We start from the raw sequence: 21,268 nt of genomic DNA on the forward strand, positions 1-21,268 counted from the left end.
TGTATCTCATTTGAACTATTGGTTTCTTCGTTTGACTGGGCCATATGTTCAATTTTCTGAGCGTGATCCGTTATCTTCTGCTGGCGTCTGGGTATTTAGTCAGATTTCCCCGGGTGTTCGACCCCACAGGTTGAAAGATTTTTCTGTGCAATCTCTGGGTTCTGTTTTTCTTATCCTGCCCAGTAAGTGGCGCTCGTGGCACACGTTTGTCTGTGGGTTCCACCAGTGAAAGTTGCTGTGGGTCCTTTAACTCTGGAAGATTCTCGCCGTAGGGGAGGTTCGGCAGCCGAAGCGTCTTGGAAGAATGCCAGCCGGCCTGGGGTTCCGAATGCGGGGAGGGTCACCCGCCGTTGCAGCACAGGAGAGCGTCCGGCCAAATTAGCTAGTCGGCCCGGGGCACCAAGCGTGGTGGGAGGGCGCCAGCTGTCGCAGCCCGGGAGAGTGCACTGTTCCCAGCCGACGGGGGAGTCACGTGTTTGGAAGGGATCCCCCGGTCACTGTTCTCTGCAGTCTGGGGATTTCCAACCCAACTATCTCACTTGTTCCGGGGGGCCTCGTGTGGTGGGGGCACCAGCCACCGCGGCCTAAGGGGACTGCCTGCCCAATTCTACCAGCTGGCCTGGGAAGGTGGAAGGGAGGGACTCCGGTCGCTTGCTGTCCCACCCAGGAAAGCCCGTGCCCCTTGGTGATCTCACCGGAGCTGGTTCTCCCAGATAGTCAGCCATTCCAGGATGGGGTACGCTGTCCCTTTGATCTCCCTCGTGACTCCGGGAGCTGCTCTGTATTATCTCCACTCCCCCAGTAGCTGTTCTGGAGGAGGAAAGGTGAGGGCGGCAAGGCTGTCGAGGCTGGTGGCGGAGGAGCACGGTGAAGGCGGGGGAAGAGGGCACCGTGGTGGTTGGAGAGCAGCCGGAGCAGGACGGGGAGGAGGGGGGAGAAAGAGGGCGGGTGGCTCAGCTGCTGCGGGGCGTGGGCGCCACGCGGCGGGCCGGCGGAGAAAGAGAGGGGAGAAGGAGGGCGGGCGTCTCAGCTGCTGCGGGGCGTGGGCGCTGCGCGGTGGGCCGGCGGAGAAAGAGAGGGGAGAAGGAGGGCGGGCGGCTCGGCTGCTGCGGGGCGTGGGCGCCGCGCGGCGGGCCGGCGGAGAAACAGAGGGGAAAAGGAGGGCGGGCGGCTCGGCTGCTGCGGGGCGTGGGCACCGCGCGGCGGGCCGGCGGAGAAACAGAGGCGAGAAGGAAGTATATTCTTTTTAAGCAAACTTTTTTTTTCCAATTCCCCAAAGCCTCAGTCAACCACTTAACATTTAGAAAAATGCAGGTATTTTCTTCATTTTTTTGGCAATTTATTTCTGAGCTTATTGCCTCAGCACAATCAGTCTTTTTGGAAAAGATAAGAAAACGGACATTTTTGGGCAACTAACTACTGCTATTAAAAATAGATTTGCAAAGCTAATGCATGTTGTGATCTGTGCAGGGCTCAAGACACAGAAACTCATCAAAAAACTAGTTTTCTAGTTTCTTTAACTAATAAATGAATGAAAACAGTTTACTTTGTAATAATTTGAAAACATGACTAGATATTTTGACCAATAAATTATAAAAGATATTCAACCATGTTAGTAATCAAACAGAATTAGAATAAAAATAACAAATTTGAATATCATCAATAAAAGAATAGAGTGCATAGGTGGTTCAGTGGTAGACTGCTCACCTTTCTTGTGGGAGATCTGGGTTCAATTTCCAGACCATGCACCAAAAAAAAGAAAAAGGATCACCCCTTTTGGAGATGCTTTCGTTATTGCACACTCTCCTGCAGGTTATTTGGGCATAAATTGTTGATATCACTGTGGAGGGTATTGTGTTAATATTTATGATAATTAATGAGATACTTTTCCTCTGACTTATAAATTCCACTTTTAAGAATTGGCTTTCCAAAAATCAATAATATCACATATTTGAAAATACATGTGGATAGGCAAAATGTTGGCATAGTTTGTATTAATTTTTTAAGGAAATGACCTAAGTATCTATCAATCAAGATAATATGCACCTATATAATATACTACCTCTGCAAAAATGGAAATTTGTAGATCTATATCTACTCCTCTGGGAGTGCATATAGACATATTGTTGTCTCTGGCTTTAGTTTTTCCTTTATATACTTTCCCCAGCATTTATTTTGCATATTACTTTTCAAGGGTGTGGATTTCAGTCTGTTCACAAATTCTTCTCTTCTAAGATATGGAGATAATTCCCTATATAACATTAATGACTGTTTTAGTTGCATTTTATATTTTTAAAGATCTGCAGATCTTCAAAGAGCCACTTAGATGAGTCTTAATTGAAATGCTTTGTATTGAGAATATTTTCATATTATATAAACATTACTGCAAAAAGTAGTGATAGCTTCCCTCAAAACTAGTACAATTGGGTTTAATGAAAATCTTGGAAATAAAGGAAGGGGTGGGGACTTCCAATAAGGTACTTGTTCATTTAATTCTAAGGGAAAAATTCAATAAAAAGTAAAGAAAATAGAACTATTTATCTGGATCCAGGTATGTCCAAGTTATTAATAAAATCTAAAGCATTTATTTCACTCTGGATAAATGTGGGTGCTTATTATTTTTTTATGAAAAATGAACTTTTAGCTTTATATTTATAAGCTTTGCATGGTTACACTCTCCAGAATGTAAGTTATATATTTTCCCATGTATATTCACTATATTATTAGAACAACCTGACTACAATGTTAAGCTGATCCAAAATATGCAGCACATCTGGAATTAGTTAAGACTTGGAGTGATTCTTTTTTTTTCCTTTAACAGTCCAACTGTAAGCTTACAGTTTACTGTCAATATAGGTATCTTATACATGTGGTACCTGAGAATGTGGTGTTTCTATTTTCTTCTTTTTTGTATCTACATGGTCGAAGTCAGAGTGTTCATATTATATTCATATTCTTACCTAATGGAAGAGGTAAGGAGAGAGGAAACGAAAATAACCAGAATGTGATAACATGGCAACACAATAGGAAGATGAACAATATTTTTTTCTGCCCAAGTGGAACACGGTGTGCCCTTCCATCTATTTAGGTCTTCTGTGATTTCTTTTAACAGTTTTTTGTAGTTTTCTTTATATAGGTTTTTTGTCTCTTTATATATTTATTCCTAGGTATTTTATTCTTTTAGTTGCAATTGTAAATGGAATTCGTTTCTTGATTTCCCCCTCAGCTTGTTCATTGCTAGTGTATAGAAATGCTACAGATTTTTGAATGTTGATCTTGTAACCTGCTACTTTGCTATGCTCATTTATTAGCTCTAGTAGTTTTGTTGTGGATTTTTCTGGGTTTTCGATGCATAGTATCATATCGTTTGCAAAGAGTGATAGTTTTACTTCTTCCTGTCCAATTTTGATGCCTTGTATTTCTTTTTCTTGTCTAATTGCTCTGGCTAGAACCTCCAACACAATGTTGAATAATAGTGGTGATAGTGGACATCCTTGTCTTGTTCCTGATCTTAGGGGGAAAGTTTTCAATTTTTCCCCATTGAGGATGATATTAGCTGTGGGTTTTTCATATATTCCCTCTATCATTTTAAGGAAGTTCCCTTGTATTCCTATCTTTTGAAGTGTTTTCAACAGGAAAGGATGTTGAATCTTGTCAAATGCCTTCTCTGCATCAATTGAGATGATCATGTGATTTTTCTCCTTTGATTTGTTGATATGGTGTATTACATGAATTGATTTTCTTATGTTGAACCATCCTTGCATACCTGGGATGAATCTTACTTGGTCATGATGTATAATTCTTTTACTGTGTTGTTGGATACGATTTGCTAGAATTTTATTGAGGATTTTTGCATCTATGTTCATTAGAGAGATTGGTCTGTAGTTTTCTTTTTTTGTAATATCTTTGCCTGGTTTTGGTATGAGGGTGATGTTGGCTTCATAGAATGAATTAGGTAGTTTTCCCTCCACTTCGATTATGTTGAAGAGTTTGAGGAGAGTAGGTACTAATTCTTTCTGGAATGTTTGATAGAATTCACATGTGAAGCTGTCTGGTCCTGGGCTTTTCTTTTTAGGAAGCTTTTGAATGACTAATTCAATTTCTTTACTTGTGATTGTTTTGTTGAGGTCATCTATTTCTTCTTGAGTCAAAGTTGGTTGTTCATGTCTTCCCAGGAACCCGCCCATTTCATCTAAATTTTTGTATTTATTAGCGTAAGGTTGTTCATAGTATCCTGTTATTACCTACTTTATTTTTGTGAGGTCAGTAGTTATGTCTCCTCTTCCATTTCTGATCTTATTTATTTGCATCCTCTCTCTTCTTCTTTTTGTCAGTCTTGCTAAGGGCCCATCAATCTTATTGATTTTCTCATAGAACCAACTTCTGGTCTCATTGATTTTCTCTATTGTTTTCATGTTTTCAATTTCATTTATTTTTGCTCTAATCTTTCTTATTTCTTTCCTTTTGCTTGCTTTGGGGTTAGTTTGCTGTTCTTTCTCCAGTTCTTCCAAGTGTCAGTTAATTCCTGCATTTTTGCCTTTTCTTCTTTTCTGATATAGGCATTTAGGGCAATAAATTTCCCTCTTAGTACTGCCTTTGCTGTGTCCCATAAGTTTTGATATGTTGTGTTTTCATTTTCATTCACCTCGAGGTATTTGCTAATTTCTCTTGCAATTTCTTCTTTGACCCACTCGTTGTTTAAGAGTGTGTTGTTGAGCCTCCACATATTTGTGAATTTTCTGGCGCTCTGCCTATTATTGATTTCCAACTTCATTCCTTTATGATCAGAGAAAGTGTTGTGTATGATTTCAATCTTTTTAAATTTGTTAAGACTTGCTTTGTGACCCAGCATATGGTCTATCTTTGAGAATGATCCATGAGCACTTGAGAAAAGGTGTATCCTGCTGTTGTGGGATGTAATGTCCTATAAATGTCTGTTAAGTCTAGCTCATTTATAGTAATATTCAGATTCTCTATTTCTTTTTTGATCCTCTGTCTAGGTGTTCTGTCCATTGATGAGAGTGGTGAATTGAAGTCTCCAACTATTATGGTATATGTGTCTGTTTCCCTTTTCAGTGTTTACAGTGTATTCCTCACGTATTTTGGGGCATTCTGGTGCGGTGCAGAAATATTTATGATTGGTATGTCTTCTTGTTTGATTGTTCCTTTTATTAGTATATAGTGTCCTTCTTCATCTCTTTTAACTGTTTTACATTTGAAGTCTAATTTGTTGGATATTAGTATAGCCACTCCTGCTCTTTTCTGGTTGTTATTTGCATGAAATATTTTTTCCCAACCTTTCACTTTCAACCTATGTTTATCTTTGGGTCTAAGATGTGTTTCCTGTAGACAGCATATGGAAGAATCCTGTTTTTTAATCCATTCTGCCGGTTTATGTCTTTTGTTTGGGGAATTCACTCCATTAACATTTAGTGTTATTACTGTTTGGATAATATTTTCCTCTACCATTTTGCCTTTTGTATTATATATATCATATCTGACTTTCCTTCTTTCTACACTCTTCTCCATACCTCTCTCTTCTGTCTTTTCGTATCTGACTCTAGTGCTCCCTTTAGTATTTCTTGCAGAGCTGGTCTCTTGGTCACAAATTCTCTTAGTGACTTTTTGTCTGAGAATGTTTTAATTTCTCCCTCATTTTTGAAGGACAATTTTGCTGGATATAGGAGTCTTGGTTGGCAGTTTTTCTCTTTTAGTAATTTAAATATATCATCCCAATGTCTTCTAGCTTCCATGGTTTCTGCTGAGAAATGTACACATAGTCTTATTCGGTTTCCCTTGTATGTGATGGATTGTTTTTCTCTTGCTGCTTTCAAGATCCTCTCTTTCTCTTTGACCTCTGACATTCTAACTAGTAAGTGTCTTGGAGAACGCCTGTTTGGGTCTAATCTCTTTGGGGTGCGCTGCACTTCTTGGATCTGTAGTTTTAGGTTTTTCATAAGAGTTGCGAAATTTTCAGTGAAAATTTCTTCCATTAGTTTTTCTCCTCCTTTTCCCTTCTCTTCTCCTTCTGGGACACCCACAGCACGTATATTTGTGCGGTTCATATTGTCCTTGAGTTCCCTGATACCTTGTTCAAATTTTTCCATTCTTTTCCTGATAGTTTCTGTTTCCTTTTGGAATTCAGATGTTCCATCCTCCAAATCACTAATTCTATCTTCTGTCTCTTTAAATCTATCATTGTAGGTATCCATTGTTTTTTCCATCTTTTCTACTTTATCCTTCACTCCCATAAGTTCTGTGATTTGTTTTTTCAATTTTTCTACTTCTTCTTTTTGTTCAGCCCATGTCTTCTTCATGTCCTCCCTCAATTTATCGATTTCGTTTTTGAAGAGGTTTTCCATTTCTGTTCGTATATTCAGCATTCGTTGTCTCAGCTCCTGTATCTCATTTGAACTATTGTTTTGTTCCTTTGACTGGGCCATATTTTCAATTTTTTGAGCATGATCCGTTATCTTCTGCTGGTGTCTGGACATTTAGTCAGATTTCCCTGGGTGTTGGACCCAACAGGTTGAAGGATTTTTCTGTGAAATCTCTGGGTTCTGTTTTCTTTATCCTGCCCAGTACGTGGCGCTCGTGGCAGACTTTTGTCTGCGGGTCCCACCAGTAAAAGGTGCTATGGGTCCTTTAGCTTTGGAAAACTCTCGCCGTGGGGGTGGTTTCACCAGCCGAAGCAGCTTGGAAGAGTGCCAGCCGGCCCAGGGGTCTGAACGCGGGGAGAGTCACTGCAGCCCGTGAGAGCGCCTGTCCAAATTTCCTAGTCGGCCCGGGGCACCAAGCGTGGCGGGAGGGCGCCAGCTGCCGCCGCCCCGGGGCACCAAGCGTGGCGGGAGGGCGCCAGCTGCCGCCGCCCCGGGAGAGTACACCGTTCCCAGCCAGACCGGGGAGTCATGTGTTTGAAAGGGACCCCCCTGGTCACCGTTCTCCGTGGCCTGGGGATTTCCGATCCATTCTCTCAGTTGGTGTGGGGGGCCGCGCATGGTGGCAGCGCTATCCGCTGCGGCTTGAGGGGACCGCCTGCCCAATTCTGCCAGCTGGCCCGGGAAGGGGGAAGGGAGGGACTCCAGCCGCTTTTGCTGCCCCACCCGGGGAAGCCCGCATCCATCGGCGATCTCAGCGGAGCGGGTTCTCCCAGCCAGTCAGCCGTTCCAGGATGGGGTACGCTGTCTTTTTGATCTCTGTCATGGCTCCGGGAGCTGTTCTGTATCGTTTCTACTCCCCTAGTAGCTGTTCTGGAGGAGGAACTAAGATCTGTGCGTCTTACTAAGCCGCCATCTTCTCCGGAAGTCCACCAAAGAGCCATTTAATAAAACATATATTAAATGTATGTAATACATTAGTAAATCATTACAGCAGGTAATTAAAATAGTTCATCATATAATTTAAATTTATTAAGGAATATATAATATAATCATATTCATGAGTACCTATGTATGTACAATGAAATACAAAACAAAATAATAACAGATTCTCTCTGAGTGAGGGTGGAAATAAAATTATTTTTTCCTTTTATTGATAGTTATTTTTTATTTTGAATAATTTGTCCTATATATGAATTATTCTTAATGTAAACAAAATTAAATGCTATTACAAATAAAGCATATCTGCCTGTTTAAAAAACCATAATGGCTTCACATGAAAAGGCTTTTTTAATGAAGATTTTGTCTTTATCTGTAAAACAATACCTAAGACATGACTGGCATATTACTCCTATATGTAATAAAAGGAATGGAAACCACTCAATATCTCTATCAGACTTTTAAGCAAATGTATTTATGACTATATGCACCAATCCCATGTCAATAGGCTTTTTCTTTGGGGTTCAGGGATCTACTATTCACATGAGATATTTTGATGGGCTATTTTAATCTGTTCAAATAACATGTAGAATTATCTCTGTTTACGTGCTATTGTGATAGGAAGAATGTATCTAATTTGCATTGGAGCCTGAAAGTGGTCTGTGATATTAAGAACCACTGAACCATAGAACTAGCATCTCTCTTTCAGAATGTAGTTTCTTAAAGCAAATGTCAGAAACAGAAGAAAAAAAAAGAGGTCAAGAAAGAATTAGGATAGCAACTTTAAATTTGACCTTTCCTTACGCAGGCTATGGAAACCATCTCTAGTCGGAGTGAAGATTGGACATCTCCTGTAAGGTTGGCGGTTTTGACACTGTTGATGTATGGTCCTCACTCATTTCTCTCCTGAGGAAAGTTGCAGAAGCCAAAGCTATTACTTCTGCAGTCATTCATACTTAAATGTGCCTATATTTTCTTACACGGCTGTAATCCAACACTAAGTGGAGGAATACGTGCACAGCACAAAGTTCTTTTGAGGCATAGACCTAAGATAACTCTAAAAATGTGGAAATATTTTGGTAAATAGTCTCCAATCTCTAGATGCCTAAAAGTTGCTAGTGTGTTCTAAAAGGCTGAAAGGAGGGGGCACAAATGAAGGGTGAAAACATACCCCATTATGTAACTCCAAACAGATCATCAATAATTTCTTCTATAAGAAAAACCTAAAACGTCTCTGCTTGGTTTCTAAGGACCAGAGCATTCTGATACCTCCCTAGCTACACAAATTTTCTAATATAGTTATAATAAATAATAATTCTTACCTTGCTTTTATCAAAGAATTTATTTTACTGTCAAAAGAATTATTGTATGAAAACATGCTTGTGAAGAAAAGAAACAATATAAATAGTAACATCAAAATTCTTGTTTTCAATGGCAATAGCTACCGAATAGAAAGTAGACCATGTATGCATACTTTAATAAATGAACAGTTAATGGATGCAAATAATATGTAAATTTTACATTTAAGAACTGATTTTTAAAAAGGGTAGCATTTAACCCTGATAATATTAATTATATTCCATGATATGCATTTTACAACATTGAAACTATTTGGTGTGGCCTTAAATATAATTACTATGATCACTGATTATAATTGTAAATTTGTTTCTCCTGAAAATTATGATTACAGTTTTAGAAACTTGGATTTTTATAATAATTATTTAAATAAGCACAGAGCATACATGGCAACCTAAAAATTTAATTTTATTATCTACAGTTGATCATTAAACTAAGATGATAAAAATCCTTAATAATTAGAGGAAATTGAGTATGTTAATGCAAAAAATATATACAACATTTCAAAATGAGGACTACAAAAGGATAATAGATAACGTATATTGCAGTTGCAGTTTAGTTCCCTAAATTTTATAGCAAATTATTCTAAATTAAAATCAGTTATAAAAATGCTTGCCTGCCATGCCAGAGGACCTGGGTTCGATTCCCTTTACCTGCCCATGTTTAAAAAAAAAATCAGTTATAAAAATCAAATATAACATATTCTTTCATTAATTGTCATTCCTGTTGCATTCATCAGTTGCTCCATATTTGAAGAATAATGTTCTCATTTTTAGTTCTAACATGAAGAACATAAAGGTACTATTTTTAAATTTGTTTTGCATATTCTTGGAGTTGTGTGTATTTGAGGTTAAATTTAATGATACATATATATTTAAAAAATATTTTACCTGTTGATATTTAAAATAACTGGGTTATGACTCTTTCAATTTGGTTATAATTAAGTATATGTTCCTGAAAATAATAAAATATTTGGCACTTTCAGACTGGGATATTGAAAGGAACCTTTCTTTTTAGTAACTTTTTCTACTACGGGTTACAAAAACACAGTAAGTATTAATTGCGACATTTTAAATGCAGTTAATTTTTATGGCATTTTGTAGAGATGACATTTTTCAATGAAGTCAGAGTTAATAATTTATGGGTTTTTTCATATTTCTATGCAGTCACACATAGATCAAAAATACAAGTTACATTCTCATTTGTGAAGGACTAAACTTTTCTTTTCAATATGAGAGTAATAAAACCAAGTTTTAGTCTTATACAATATAGAAATCATTAGTTTGAAAAAACTAAATATGCCTTGTTTTGAAAATATTATCAAATGTCTTTATAATGTAATTAAGATCTCTTTAATTGTTTTTCCTGAGTCTTGTTAACATGCTTATTGTGAAGGTGGTTTGTAGGGGACAAAGATTAAGAAATACAAAATAATACTGGGGAAATATAGGGAAGAGCACTGACAGTTATATAAAGAAACTGGTTTAAGCTTACATGAAATGGATAATCACTAAAATTTATTAAATCCACTCAACAATGTTGAGAATATTTATTTTTCTCTGAGTATTAGTCCTTTTAGAAAAAAAAGCAGATCTAAATTGACATTATTATTCTGTTGAGTGGTTTGATTTCTATGTTTACCTATTTCTTCTAACATTTTATTTATTGCACATGGCATTGTTTCTAAGTCAAAGTGCCAGTGGTGGCTTGGAGTTTGTATCCCAAAAAACATGATCTTAGACCTAATTCATTCATGTGAATTTGAACCCCTTGTCAAAACGACCCTTTTATGAGATTAGTTCAGTAAAGGTCTGGGGCCCCACTGAATGAGGATAAGTCAATCTTATTGCTTTAGTCCTTTATTGGAAGAATGAAATTCAGATACAGAAAGCAAAAGCCACAGGGAGTAGTCAGAAAGTAGAATCCAAGAGAACCTCGAAAAGAAAGAAGACATCACCATATGTACTGCCATGTGACAAAAAAAAAAAAAAAAGAAAAAAATCATCATCTTGATGATACCTTGATTTTGGACTCCTCCTCACCCCAAAACCATAAGCCAATAAATACCCACTCTTTAAGCAAACCCATTGCATGGCATTTCTTTAGCAGCCAGGAAACTAAAACAGTGCTGTTCCTTCTTAACAGGATGGGTCTTAATTCATATACTTGGACTCTTTAAAAGTGGAATAAATATCTAGAGAGAAAAAGCAATGGAAGCAAGAAGCTGAAATCAATTAAACATGAAGAGAAAGGAAAGAGTAGCAGATGACGTTATTTGCCTTGTCATTTTCATGGCCTCAAACTTGTAAGTTTGTAAGCTACTAGATTCCCATTGGTAAAAGTCCACCTATTATATGGTACCTGCTTTTGGTAGTCTAGTACACTAAATTACTGACTTTTAAAATATACTGTTCATTTCAGAATAGTAGACTCTGATAACACTGACTCTGAAGGCAAGTTACTATAGTCTGCTTTCAATTTTCTATCAAGATAGGCTGCAGGGTGAAAGAAAGGAAAAAATTATACTTTTTCATTGACAGATCAGAAGTCTTTATCTTTTGAGTCCTAATAAACTATCTATTTCATTTTATTTAAAGGCCAATTTTTGATACCTTATTTCTTTAACCACTGAGCGTTGTAATGGAGAGGTAGCATCCCTAAGAGCACGGCAATCCTCCCAGCCCAGCCACTTGACCTGCTTGGATTCACTGGGTGTTGTAATTGACCCCGAACCATATGCTATGAACATATACTTTGTTTTTCACAATGGTAACATCATAGACTAGCAGCATTTAGATCTTGTACACTTGTAGATGGACACTTTGTGAATTTCTCCATATCACACACTTCCCAGTATCCCTAGGAGACACTGAATTGCAAGGATAATGACCTCAAACTGTTAACTCCAGCATTTCATTAACAGATGGGGTCTACAAGGGTGTAGAAAAGAATATATATATATGAATATAAGAAAAGACTATATATATATATGCTTACCTCATAGTTTTTCTTCTCAATGAGTGTGGTCCAAGTTAGAAGTGATATTACCAAGAGGGTGTTTGCAATTCACTTCAAGGAATCATGTCATTTGTAGTGGTTCTACATTTTATTACCCAGAACTCATCTTATGTCTGGACAACTGCCTTCAATAAATGGCTCAGGCTTACGCAAGGTGGCTCTCCAACTTGGTGTTGGACTGATCATAATTTCATTCCCCTTCTAAAGTTTTCACATGTTTGTACCATTTAATCTTCATTGGAAAATAAAGCCAAAATTTTCTAATCAAGTTAGAAGACGTGATTTGAAAATTACATTGCCTTTTAATGTATCTGAATCTTAACACCTTAAATTAGGAAAGATTCTCAATTAAAGAATTAAGCTGATAATACTAATAAAAATGAATGATTTTATAATGTTTACTGTGTATTGGCATGAATGTACTCATCTGTTACTTGCAATAACCTGTGGGCCAATATAGTTATTATTGCTATTTCGAAAACAAGGAAACTGAGGCATAATATGTTAAGCAATTAGTTTAAGATCACATATTCAGTAATTGCCAAAGCTGAGTTTTGATCCCATGCTGTGTCAAGTTTAGCCACCTTCAAAGTTAGAGGAAACAGTCCTCAAGATGACCCTCACTGTTAACACCAACTGCAAGCTTAGTTGGTTCTCACAACCAAACTTGGGTGCAAATTGACCACAAAGACTCCCAGTACTCACTGACAACTATTATACTCAATGTAAGAGTTTATTTTAGGGAAAGGATACAGACCAAGATCAGCCAAAAGAAGTGATGCATAATATGGAATGCAGAAGTACTAAGCGTGGAGTTTCCATTGTCTTCTCCCTTTAGAGTTCAGCATGTAGTACTGCCAACCAGACATGCTCACCTGAACCATGGTGTTCAGAGTTTTATGTGGACCTGATTGTGTAGGAATGATTGATATAGTGATTGTGAACATGACTGTGTAGGAATGATTGATAAAGTGATTGTCCACATGGTCGATCTCAGTCTTCAGTCAACTAGAATGTCTTGGCCCACAGCCCCAACTCTACATCACATTGCTGGTCTTTTTCATTTGGTAAGCCCATAACTTTACCCGGTGTGGCCAGCTACCACCCCAAAGACGCATCTATCAAGTATGTCATTCCAAGGGAGAAGACAAAGGGCAGATCTCTTTGGTCGTGGTTAAATTCTTTATTGCATAAAAGCCATTTGATCCAGAGTTCTTGGTCCCTATCTGACTTCTCTTAAGTGCATCTTCTAAGGTATGAATGCCTTATGAACATGACTTTGGCTTTGTTATTTTTCTGAAAATCTAAGTCATTTTTAATACTTAATATGAAAAATTGAATAGGATCTAATATTATTCAACCGTTTAAAATTTTTCTTTTAAGTCACAGAAGGTGAAAAAGACTGTTGGACATTTCACATTATATGCATTTAATCATTATCCCAAATGCATTACCCTTGAACATGTTAATGCCATGTATAATGCAATTGGGGCAGTATATGCTTTGTTTCAAATGTAAATTCATACAAAAGTTCAATGAAGTTCAAATGTCCATTTCAATTTTACATGATTTCCCATAGCTGATTTGATTCCTTCATGAAAACAATATTTTGCAATAAAACAGAACTTGCTGTCACTAGTAGACACCTTAAATCCATGATATTTGAAAACATCGACATTTTATTTTGAAAAGTATACTGAACCCAAAATAAAGATCATAATAAAAGAGCAATATTTACACATATATGTGAATTTAGAAATCAATAATCATGCAAGAATGCTACATTTTTAAATGCTTCTAATTTATGAAAATGGTTCTGTTTTTATTTTATTGAATTGAAACATCCATTCATCTCTTTAAACATGCATTTCTGCACATTATAAAATATTTTGTTTTAAAAAGCAGTTTGTGATTTGTAGTTTCCTTACCTAGCTCTTTTATAACTGATATATATTATTACACATTGCTCAGCTGCACCATTTATTAGCACATACTGTACATGTATCTGCATTTATTAATGTGGTGCATTGCTTCGTTGTGTTAGCCTTTCTAGATTAATGGAAATATCAAGGAAACTTGAATTTAAGGGTCAGAATTTTCTGGTATCTCTCTTAACCCTGCAGGGGGATTCCTCCCACTGCAGAAATGTCCCATTCAATCACAGCATACTCTGGTGGCATTTGTCATGGTCTTGACAGGTTAGATAAATAGTGAGTTAAAAAAGGGTGAAGGTCAATAAAGGACAAGTCAGGCATAGCTAAATTAAAAGCAAAATACCAGTTATAACTCTACCTATTATGGAAAAGCATCTACAGAAACATCCTGTCAGTTTATAAGTTTATAAAAATAGATTTTAACTCTACATTATGACATGATTAAAATCACAACCCTATTTTTATATAGTGTTATTCTCAGGACCTAAGGGAACCTGATGTCATCATATTTATTGTAAATGCAAGGAGAAATGCAAGGAGAAAATGAATAAATAGGAAACAATAAGTGAGGTGCAAAAAAAATGTAAAGAATTACATGATAATTTAAAGCTATAAGTAAATTGAAAATGAATGCCAAAGTGTTACTTTATGTCTGACTAGGAAGTTTTAGCAACAAGAATTGAATTGATCACTTTACAATAGTTATTCAATATCAATTAAATATGTGTTAATCATTGTGCTAAGAAAATGTGCTAATCCCTTCTTTCACAAAAATGCTAGTCTACTGTAGGAGACACTGGCTTTCATTATTAAATTAATTAATTAAAACAATTCATTAGTTCCTACAATAGAAAAAAAATGAAATGAGCTATGTATAAAAGATCCTTTCGAAACCAGTTCAATTATAAACAGATATACAAATAAATGAATAAATTTATTTCATACACTGGTAATTGTTTTGCAGAAATGGTTTAAAATGGAGATATTATTTACTGAGACTGATGGGATGGAAAGCATTTTATATGGGGATCAGAGAAAGTCTTTTTGAAAAGCTAATAGAACTGTTGTGATCTAAATGGCAAAAAGGAACCAGACATTTGAATAATTGAGGCATGAGAAAGACTCTAGAGCAAAGTATCTAGGGCAAGGATGAATAAATGTTAAAAACAAAGATGAAAAAGCCAGTGGTATAGCATGGAGAATGTCAAGCACCAAAAGTGTTTTCACAGTGGTAGCACCATTTTACAATGCCACCAGCAATGTGTAAGTGTTCCAGTTTCTCCATTATTATTTTCTGTACACCTATTGTTTTCACTTATGACAGCACAAGAAGTAAATAAAGCAGGTGGGCATTAGTTGTGATTCAAAAGTTAGTTGGCATTGAAATGACCTTATGTTTTGCATATAGGCTCTGTTTTGTCTTGTAATTTTCAGACGTATTCATCAAAAAAAAAAAAAAAAAAAACCCATGAAAATCTTAACCAAAGACTAATTTCAAGTCATCCAGTATAATGGTTGGAAATGGTTTTCATTTACAATAACTTCAGTATTTGTCATGAGATTAAATAATCACTATCAAACTTTACCATTGCTAAGCCATTTTAACATTATATGGTAGGTCAGGATATATGGCTTCTATTTCTGATAAAAGCTCATGGAACAGATCATGGATAAGTCTATGACAGTGAATGAAATCCACTATATATACTATAGCTTCAATAATATATGCCGCTGATAGCTTCAGCCGGGCCGCGCGACCGGTACACTGGGTGGGTTTGGGGCGAGCTCGCAGGAATTAACCTGGGTAAGCTGGAGCCGGCGCTTTCCCCAGCCGGCGATCGCGAGAAGTCGTCACTCAGGCCAGATGCGGGTTTTAAGCTTTTATTGTTACACTCCGGGATGGGCCACCCGGGAACCCAAGGAGTGAGAGGTCTGGGGTCCGAAGACCCCGGGGCTTGGATGACCCAAAGCGGGGTAAGCATGGGGCTTAAGTACTCTCGGGAAGGGGTGGAGTCTTGGGCGCACACGTCAGGAAGGGACAGCCAATCACACAAGGCAGGAGGCAGTTGCTAGGCTGAGGGCTTAGGTTAGGTATAGAGGAGTGAAGAGAATAACAGGAAGGCTTGCGGTTTAGTGGTGAGCTATGGAAATGGGCGGTCTACAACAAGAGGGGGAAGGGGGGAACAGAGAGGGGGGTTACAGGTACGGAGGGCAGAGAGTGAATGTAGAGAGGGAGAGAAGGATTAAAAAATTTTAAGCATGGTTAGGCTCCAGTCCCTGAGAAATATGCCACAATTCCTCTCCTTTTTCTTTTAAAGGCTCACCTGTGTGACAGGTGGTGGGCATTAACCTTTGCTGGGAGGGGTAGGGATGAGATTCCCCTTGCACTTGAGGCTCAGAATTTCAGGGGAAGGGTATGTGCTGAGCCGACCCTTATGCAAATCTCATGTGCCCCAGAAGAGCCAGAGGAGGTCTGTTAGAGAGACCCTCTTCTGCGACTACTTTGTGTCACACCCAGCGGTACCCATCTGGTAGCCGTGTGGCGGCCCCAGATGCACGTACTCTGGTAATGTGCAGCCCCCGTGGGGGAATGGAGAGGACAGAGGAGTAGCGGAGGCACACAGCTTGCTGGGCCAGTATTACAGCAGTATGGGGCAGGCTCCTCAAGGTGATCAGTCTTGAGGGCAAGACCCAGGCCCCAGGGTGATCAGTCCTGGGGGTGAGCGACACTAGTTAGCCAAACTTGTGTTTGCCGACGATTGTTTGTACCGGCAAAGGGATTTTGGAGCTCAAGAGCAGCTAGGGCTAGGAGTTGAGTTTGTCATTTATGGTGAGATATTTTTGAGAAAAGGCACTAGAATAGGAAGAAGATGCAGATGAGGATTATTAGTATAATGCCGTAGAAGATGAGATTAGAGAGTTGAAAGAAGGAAGAACACTTGCGGATGGCCTGGAGAGTAAGGGTGTTGAGTCCGGTCTGCACGGCACTTCAGCGGTGGTAGATGTTTGGGTGAGGGCGACGGCTGCGGTGACGGCTGCTGCTACAGAGGCGATGATGGCTGCAGAGATGGCGGAGGTGATCCCGAAGTCTCGCTTCACGTGTGGGCTGAGCTGAGTGACGGAGCTGTCCATGGGCAGTGCAGGAGCGACCCATTTGGTTGTGTTGAGGGGGATCCACAGGAGTCTAGGTTGAAGTACTATGAAAACTACTGAGAAAGAGGTAGTTAAGTAGGTGACATGTGTCAGGGTGACTATAGTTTGAGCAGGAAAGGAAGTAGAACGGAGGGCTTAAGAAGACCGTGGAGGTGAGGTTTTCGCTGCCTAGAATATTAAACGCGTAAGAGCTCGTATCGATAACTTTATTACCCTGAGTAATGGGCTGCTGGGTGTTGTGGTAGGTGACCAGGCACCATTGGGATTGGGTTGTTCCGAGGAGGGGACGTAGGTCTAGGCAACTGAGGTTTCCACAGAGAGAGAGATGCGTGAAGCCGCTGGTACCATAAAGAAAGGGGGGGTTATAGGGAACGAAGAAGTTATATTTGGAAGAGTTGAAAGTTCGAGGGGGAGAATGACACGGAAGCCACGGGATTTCTGTAAAGGAAGTCGAGGGTGTAAAGCTGCCAGGCGAGCAGAGGGGAACTGGGGGCCGCACCGGCAGGTGCGGGCGAGTTCGGTTATATCCGGGTGCAGTTCCTCTAGCTGGCCAAGGTCCTGTGAAAAGGAGGGCTTCATTGGGGGCGTTATGGGAGTTTTTATTGAGTACTCCGGCGCTTATGGTTCGGGAGTAGATAAGGTGGATATAATTGGGCCATTGAGGAGAACACGGGAGCCCGTTTTCTGCTTGTCCTGAAAGATTAGTGAACGTGAGGTTGAGTAGTTTTTTGTTTGGCTGGGAGACTTCGGGGAAGGCTTGCATTGACGAATTCTGCAAAAAGGTAAGGTTAATTGCTAGGGCTTCAGGAGGGGGGGAGAAATTAGGGAATAACGAGAGGTGGAGAGGCACACTAGTGGGGAGAACATTGGGATCACACGGGAGGTCCAGCAAACAATTATCAACAAAAGGTTGTGGGAATGTGGGGGAATCGGGGGTGAGGACCAGTAATCCTGGGGGATATTGGACTGCGGCCCACACTTCGCTTTCAGGAGGGTTTGCAGAAGTGGCTGTGGAGAAAATTAGAAGTGTTACAGGGAGGAGTCGCCAGGTGGGAATTCCGGAGGGGCGTGCTAGGGAGAACATTTTTACTGAAAATAATAAGCAGGTTAGCACCTAGAGGAAGAAAATGAGCAGGTCAAAACACGTGATGATGCACAGGAAAATTATGGCAAGTAGGATTCTTTCGAAGAGGCTCCAATCCTTTGGAGCAACTGTTGCTGGGTAGCATAGGGACCGGTAAGCCCATCCTCTTTGAGGGCGTTGCGGGGATGGGGTGAGATTAATGGGGAAGAGCGCTGCCTGTGTCAGCGGCAGCGGTTGGACTGGGGGCCAGAGCTGTCCAGGTCCCGGGGAGGGGTTATTGTTAGTGGGATTGTAGCAGGGCGGCCGGGGTGGGCAAGATGGCGGTTGCCCTGGGCACGGCCCTGCGTAAGATGGCGGTGGGGGAACATAAGATGGCGGCTGCGCCTCCGGGAAGAAGGGGTTGGTGTTGCTAAGGGAAGGAGGACAGGCAACCGGGGGAGGGGCAGAGGGTGGGGGGGGCAGGACGTCCCGCCTCCGCATCCTCAGGGAGGGTGGGGTAAAGGCTGTGGCCCTTTTCCGGTCTGGGCAGTGGGGAAGAAGGCGGAAGGGTGGAGTTAGTTTTTCTGCCCTGAGGCTCTCCGCCATAGTCCTGTAGGGGCGGGTGCCTCTCGAGCCGCTCCTCTAACTGTTATCCAAGAGTGCGGCTAGGGTGCGCACCTGGGGGACCTGGCTTTTAGAGAGAGATTGACCCATAACAGAATTTAGAGGGGACTACTCACTGCTTGTAGAACCTAGGACTGCGTTTATTTAGCAGGAGAGTCTAGTAGGCTTACCTTGGTTCAGAAGAGAGGTCCTAGGATCCAGTGTCCAGTCAGCGACGGAAGTGTAGAGGGTCCCTGTTCGGGCGCCACTTGCCGCTGATAGCTTCAGCCGGGCCGTGCGACCGGTACACTGGGTGGGTTTGGGGCGAGCTCGCAGGAATTAACCTGGGTAAGCTGGAGCTGGCGCTTTCCCCAGCCGGCGGTCGCGAGAAGTCGTCACTCAGGCCAGATGCGGGTTTTAAGCTTTTATTGTTACACTCCGGGATGGGCCACCCGGGAACCCGAGGAGTGAGACGTCTGGGGTCCGAAGACCCGGGGGCTCGGACGACCCAGAGCGGGGTAAGCGTGGGGCTTAAGTACTCTCGGGAAGGGGTGGAGTCTTGGGCGCACACGTCAGGAAGGGACAGCCAATCACACAAGGCAGGAGGCAGTTGCTAGGCTGAGGGCTTAGGTTAGGTATAGAGGAGTGAAGAGAATAACAGGAAGGCTTGCGGTTTAGTGGTGAGCTACGGAAATGGGCGGTCTACAACAAGAGGGGGAAGGGGGAACAGAGAGGGGGGTTACAGGTACGGAGGGCAGAGAGTGAATGTAGAGAGGGAGAGAAGGATTAAAAAATTTTAAGCATGGTTAGGCTCCAGTCCCTGAGAAATATGCCACAATATAGATTCAAATATTTTGTAAATAACTACCAATGAACATTATAAAGAATAATACGTTCATAAATTTGTAAATATTCAATTAGGCCTTTTTCTACTGCACATGTATTTTTTACTATCAGTAAGCTTGAACAAACAGGAAAAAAATCTAGCACAGTTTATATATTGCTCTGCAGGCTACACTGTTCCAGAAAGGGGTGCTCTGTAACACCATAAGGAAACACAATTTTCTCTGTGACAAGACTTTGAGAAGAGTGTCTCTTTGCTCACTTTATTTATTAGGAGTGATGCCCCAAGATGTGGCCCTATGCTAATACATATGCAATGGTAGATGAATGCATTGGATCCATGCGGCATTCACAGATACTGTTCTAACTGCATGTTCTCTTTTCCTAGGAAAGAGAAATACATCTAGCTTAAAAATAATCAAAATTTATATTCCCCCAGCCCCTTTGCAGCTAGAAATACTGAGTTGACGTGTTATGCTAATGTTGCATAAGTAAAACTCACTGGATGATGCATTTGAGAATTCTCTCTTAAATATCACATAATTAACTGGAATGTGCTATTTTTTCCTTTTTTTTTTCCCGCTTCTCGTGACCTGGAACATAGATGTAAAATTTGAAGTGTAACTGTCTTTTATAAAATGTAAGGCTACAAACTATAGGCAAAGCATGGCTGAACATAATGTTATAAAGCCCCATAGAATTTTATAATCATGGAGCTGGCCTGTCTTGGCCTATTTTCACCTAGGAAAAATAAAATGGCTAATTTGTTTAAATTGTTTTATTCAAGTTTACTTTAGCTTACAGTTCTTTCACCATGGAGCTGGAGGATAGGGCACATTTGACTACACAGTCTGGATTTGGATTTATTTCATGTCTCCCATGCTTCTGCCAACACCGCTCTCTTTCTGTATCACAAAATATACCTTCTGATCAGTATAATCTAAAAATGAAAGCAATAGAACCATTGCCAAGAGGACTCTAATGTTTTATAATAGACACGATAATTCTGAAACAGCTGGGCCTATAAAATAAAATTGCTTACTGGAGCCTCAGTAACTGAAACATTTGCAAAGCTAGAGGGATGGACGTCTGGGTACTACATATTTTTTCTGTTCTCTTTCAAGAACCAAGATAAAGGATCTTGTATTGTTTTAGATCACCAAAAGGATACATAAGAGACAATTTTTTTTTTACTTGTTAATGACTGAATCCTTACTCTACCCTGCGAAATGAATTAAAATTTGCCTGGGTTTACAATTTTAGAAGCAAATTAATTTTCCTCATACTTTTGAAGGCACTGCTGTACTGTCTTCTAGCTTCCAATATTGTGGTAGAGAATTCTGTGGGAATTTTGACAGCAGACCTTTTTTTTTTTCTTTTCTATAAAAGTTTTACTATTTTCATTTCCATTGCGCTGTTAACACTCATGGTGCTGTGTCTTGTTGCAAGTTTTTATTTTCCCAGACACTCTGATAGCTCCCCAGTAGCCCCATCTATATGACAACTTTGAAACACTTAAAAAAATAAATGTCATTGTTCCCTCTCTTTAGAACTCTTATTGTTTGGATGTTGAATATGTGTAACTAGATTGATAATTACTTTATCTTTGGCTACTATATTTTAACTTTTAAGTTTTTTCTTCAGTTTTAGGAAATTTTCTCAAATATAGCAAATAACTGATCATATTATTATTATTTTTAACTCTGGTGTCATTTAATGTTTTTCTCAGGCCTTATTTTTTTATTTTCTGATTTTTACTTTTAGTGGTATTCTACTTTTTTTTTGTTTGGATGTATTGTATTCTCTGAGAATATTCATGATAAGATGTCTGAGGTGGTTTTTCACCTGCATTGTCACTTTATTCTTTTTCACCTGCATTGTCACTTTATTCTAAACTCTCTTTTTTATTCGGTTTATTTTAATCTCTGCTTTTCACCTAGAGGTTTTTTTTTCTTTTTTCTCTTCAAATACTTGTTTTTTTC

The 21,268-nt window shown here is 39.7% G+C and overlaps 1 long non-coding RNA gene across 1 annotated transcript in view; it reads left to right on the forward strand.

Moving 5' to 3' along the window:
• Positions 1–21,268, forward strand: part of LOC143679352 (uncharacterized) — a 146,968-nt gene that overhangs the window by 15,118 nt on the left and 110,582 nt on the right. Inside the window, exon 2 of the long non-coding RNA XR_013173678.1 lies at positions 8,125–8,169. This is a non-coding gene — a long non-coding RNA (uncharacterized LOC143679352). The remainder of the gene's footprint in view (positions 1–8,124; positions 8,170–21,268) is intronic.

This window comes from Tamandua tetradactyla, chromosome 4 (assembly GCF_023851605.1).
Source record: "Tamandua tetradactyla isolate mTamTet1 chromosome 4, mTamTet1.pri, whole genome shotgun sequence".
Classification (NCBI taxonomy): domain Eukaryota; kingdom Metazoa; phylum Chordata; class Mammalia; order Pilosa; family Myrmecophagidae; genus Tamandua; species Tamandua tetradactyla.